At 40.8% G+C, this 4,947-nt stretch overlaps 1 protein-coding gene across 1 annotated transcript in view; it reads left to right on the top strand.

Annotated features, from left to right (window-relative positions):
* Positions 1 to 4,947, top strand: part of trpc5a (transient receptor potential cation channel, subfamily C, member 5a) — a 194,224-nt gene that overhangs the window by 2,484 nt on the left and 186,793 nt on the right.

Below are 4,947 nucleotides of genomic sequence, written 5' to 3'. Positions count from 1 at the left end.
TTTAACAATTAACGTGATTAGTCATTTGACACAATTCAGTTTTGATGATTAATGCGTTGTTTTAGTCATTTGTTTGTCTGTTTTGTGTCTCTGTTAATTACCTGTGACAAAGAGCTTTGATGTTGGTTCAATTTATGCGTCCAGTTTTTGTTTTTTATTTCTTTGAATGTATAATAGATCATAAGTTATGGACATCTTATATCAACCTTACTCTGAAGTAGTTTTCCATTAGTTTCAGTGTCACAGTTACTTTTTTAATGTCACATTTACAAAGATGCTAGTTTTGATGAAGATGCTGCGTGCTCGTAAATGCTCATACTGTCTTGAGTCTTTTTCCTTGTCTTGATGCTCCAGTTAAATCAACACTTTTGGATTGTTTTTTTCAGGAGAAACACAAAAGCCTGCTTCTGTATGTGATACATTGATCAACGGTTTTGTGGTAAATTTTCATCTGGAGCGTGATGAGGAAAAGTCTTAGTATTTATATAGTTATAGTTTCTGGAATTGTGCCTCTACCAGATCGCCAGTCTCTGCTACATCTTAGAGTCTATAGTGACTAAAAATTGATTTGCATCTCTAGGAAGCAGTGATGACAGACTTCAGTCTTTCAGTAGTGTCTTTAGAGTCTTATCAGAGTCTATGGTTGGCTGTGATTAACGCCTGGAGTTGATCTAGATCCAGATTTTATTTTATTTTTTTGGAAATTCTTTACCATTTGGGGTAATATCTTTCACAAACATATGAAACTGAAATAAGGAATATTAGCAGACTTCTTGTTGGTATTCACATCAAAATATCAGAAAGAGATCTGTGTGCAGGTATCAACACGTTCTTACTCCCAAAGCATAGTATTTTACGCTAGGTGACAAATTGTCGATATATTACGTTTCCAGGCACCCAACACGCCCCTAGATTACGAGATCGAAAAAAATGAGGAAACATGAGAACAGTTTGGAATGAATCTACACATGTACGTTCATTTTACTTAAATCGCTTTGGAAAACACTATCTAAAATTATTAAAGTGCTGGTTAACGTTCAGGATAAGGTTAGGGTTAGGGCTGGTATTACCATGTATTCCGAGTACTACCATGGGAGCATCATTCTACTGGATTTCATCAATAACCCGGCGTGTAGCATAAGAACGCGGAAGGTCACCTCTTGCATTCCTCAGGAACGCCGCGGGACTTGACAAATCGTCAGTATATTGTGCCTCGGGAATGAGAACGGAGTGCAGGTATCCTTCAGGATCGAGGTGCTTGGTGGATTGTATCCAGTCACTGTATTTTTTTTTTTCATGTAAGTTAAATGTCAAACTAAACAAACTACTGTTTAGCTTGATTCAAAAAATCTGATCTTCTGATATATCGGCCGATAGTTATGTAGTTTCATTGTGAGAAGAAGTGATGGATTACCCCTTTAAGCTCTCTTTGGCTCTGCTCGGATCAGACACTGATTGTGTTTGTGGTGTTTCCAACAGAGATGTTGCAAAGTTCCCTGTCTCTTTATTACCTTTTACATTTTCATTCATCATTTTAAATGCGAATATATCAGATAATATAGCAAATAGCCAATACTGGCTTATCTATCACCCTGGCAAATCTAATAATTAACACTGAGTAGGGGAAAAATATCTATCAAATGAAATCAACATAACACATTAAATGTCTGAGGAAGATTCAGCTCAAAACACTGACTAATATCACAACATCGAAGCAGATGGGAAGCCAGTCTCATCCACCTTTATATATTCTGACACAGAACGTCTCCCAAGACACAAAATGTCAGTATTTTTCATGTTTTTCCGCTGTTTGTTCCGATGGTGTCGATTATGCAACACTTCGCACTTCAGTGAGCCCCCCCCCCCATCTTTTTTGTGCTTTGTCCAAATGTTACCTCAGCAGCTGCAGAGAGGGATGCATTTAAGATGTGCAGCTAGAGCTCTAAAGACTTATACTGGAGTCAAGTTTGTGTGCTTTCTTTTTCCTAAATCGCACAATAAATGATGGAAAGTTGACGAGCAGCATCTAGCATTTCACAAGCGTCAACAAGGGTGCTGGGGAAAGAGGCGAGGTATGAAAAAATGAGATAAAAGTGATGAATAAAAGTGGAGAACTCAAAGCATGGGAGTAAAAGTGCTTTGAGAGAGGGCTTTAACATGCATAAGAGAACCAGTGGAGTTGGTGTTTGCATTGTTGAACATTATCAGGTGGCTGCAGCTTGTCTGTTAATCTAAAATCTGAACATGTGAAAAAGGAGCAGCTGAAGGTGATCATCCACCAGGTTTGTTAACATGATGCGTGGTCCACCGTTATTGACTGAATTTCATGTTCTTTGGGGTTTTTTTGTTTGAAGAGGCTTGGATATATTTAGATTTGTGAATGCATACAGATTCACCCCCACATTGCCTTATTTTGTGGAGAAGAAAGGTTTTACAGTGAATTGGGTTGTATGTATGGCTGCACCCAGATAGCATTTATTAGCTCTTTTATGGGTCACATTTGGTCTTAACTGTTTGATTTGCCTTGTCTGTAGGCCCACAATACATGGGCTTAGTCCGGAGTAGCGTGACTGCTTTAAACATGTTTATGTTGTAATTGACAAAAGTCACACAGATTTGGCGTCTGTGTGTCTGCAACTCGTGAGGAAGACAGGAAGGGGGGGCAACAAGTCACTGGATAACATCATGTGCGAATTCAGTGTGTTGTGTTTGCTTCTCACCTTGTGTAAGCTGTTGTCAGCACTTTACACCTATTTTCTCCTTTCCTACTCTCGCTGCTCACATATCATGTGTTTTACAGGCAAATTCCCAAGAAAGGTTTTCTCCTTAAAATGTTTTTTGGTTTTTTTACTGTTACTGTTGTTGTGCCTGAAACATGCACCATTGAGACCACGTTAACCAGCAGGTACCCACATGAGCCTCAGGAGACTGTGCTTCACGTCCTAATTAGACCTTTGTGTTTGGCTTCTTTCTTCCCCCTCTTCTTTTTGTTTTGTTTTTGTTTTTTCCCCAATTCCAGATGTTTTTAATTTTTTAGGTGCTTGTTAGGTTCAGACACCTGTGGTGAAACTAGGGAGCAGGTGGAAGAAATCCTGGAGAGGTGGAGGTAAGCTCCGGAGAGAAGAGGGATGGAAGTACATGTGTGCATGAGTTCAAATACCTGGGATCGACCATTCAAAGCAGACAGTGACGAAGAGAGTGCAGGCAGGTTGGAGTGGGTGGAGACGAGTGTTGGGGGTAGTTTGTGCCAGAAAGATGAAGAAGAAGGTTTACAAGATAGCGGTGAGACCTGCTGTGACTTACTGTTTGGAGACGGTGGCTCTGAGAAAAAGACAGGAGGCTGAGCTGAAGATGTTCAGATTTTCATTGGCTTGACCAGAAGGGACAAGATTGGAAACGAGTGCATCACAGGGACAGCTGAGGTTCGGCAGTTTGGAGATGAGGGTAGAGAGGAAAGGCTGAGATGGTTTGGAAATGTGGAACTGAGGGATAGCGGATATACTGGATGGAGAATGTTGAAGATGGAGCTGCCAAGTAAGAAGAAAAAGGGAAGACCACAGAGAAGATTCATGGATGTGTAAGGTAGGGTGAGATGGAGGTGATCATGAAAATGATCGACTACAACTTCTAAAGGGAGCAGCTGAAAGAAGAAAAGGTCGGTCCTGGTTTGGACTAAAGTATGCATCATCTCGACAGTCACTGTGCATTTTGAAAAATGATGAGCTGGGAGTAGCAGTATCGTGCACAGTGCAGAATCATTTTTGCTAAGTCCTGCTCTGTGGGACTCTTTGGTAGGTCCTTTTTGTAAAGGAGGAAAAAGTGGCTTAAAGAATTATTTTTTTTTTTTAACAAAATAGAAGACTGTGCAGGGAAAGGGGGAACTTGATCTCATACAGGGTTCAATGTGATGTTACCCTAAGCTTCTCACTAGTATATTGCTGCCCCTGATTGTTAAAGGGTTAATGCAGGATGACTAACAGAAAAAATATGGAAAAAGTATTAAATAAAGGATAAAATCAGGTTTACAGAATTTGCTACTGCAGAAAGAGGTTTGAGCGTTTATTAAGAAAAGAATCATCCTCTGTGAATGAGGATTTGCTCCTTTCTGCCTGCTGACATTAACACAGATTTGGCTTTTCACTGTGAGTTTGTAGAGACTGTCGGCCTCAAGCTTGAGCAGGAATATTTTTATTTTCTTTCATTTTGTTTTCATTTTGTAGGCTTGTGATGTCATTAAACGAGCAATAAGTAAATGTGCAGCTGTTGCTGGTGTTGCGATGGGGTTTGGAGCTCTTTGAGTTTTCACATGTGTGATATGAAGCTGGGTTTCAGCTGACAGGAAGTGTTTTGGGTTTTTTTGCTCAGCTCTGACCTGTGTGGGTGAAGACTTTTCATTTTTTTAAACTACCACAGTCCTTTCTCTCTTTCTTTCCATCACTCATCCATCCTCTGTCTCTCTCTTTTTGTTCCTCCTCCACTCTTTTATTTTTGAGAGAGAGAGAGAGAGAGGTGCTTGGCTTGTGATTGTTTTGTGCAGCAGAGTGAAACACAGGCAGTGCACTTTATCCTGCCTGGACTCTCTTCTCTCCCCCCTTTTCCTTCTCATCACTCACTGATGATCCCTTTTCCATGCTGCTCCCTCTTTGATCTTCCTCCATCACTTCTCCTTCCTTCTCTAACTCCGACTCCTTCACTTAGCTCATTTGCCTTCATTTTGTCATTCTTTCGCTCCACTCGTCCTCCTCCTGTCTTATTTCTCTCCCCCTTCATCTTCCTTTCTTCTTCCCCCTGCTCTCCGTTCTCCTCTCATCGCTTCACTCAAAGGCAAAGCTGTGACGTCGAGTGTCTTGTCTATCTCACGCAACCTCTTTGTCTTTCCTTGCTTCTCTCTCTCTCTCTGCTTGATTTTCTATTTTGGGTCTTCCTTTGGCTTCTCTCCCCTCGCCT

This window comes from Oreochromis niloticus, linkage group LG3 (genome assembly GCF_001858045.2).
Source record: "Oreochromis niloticus isolate F11D_XX linkage group LG3, O_niloticus_UMD_NMBU, whole genome shotgun sequence".
NCBI classification, from domain to species: domain Eukaryota; kingdom Metazoa; phylum Chordata; class Actinopteri; order Cichliformes; family Cichlidae; genus Oreochromis; species Oreochromis niloticus.
Note: the sequence above shows the minus strand (reverse complement) of the source record. Positions and strands in the feature narration are given on the sequence as shown.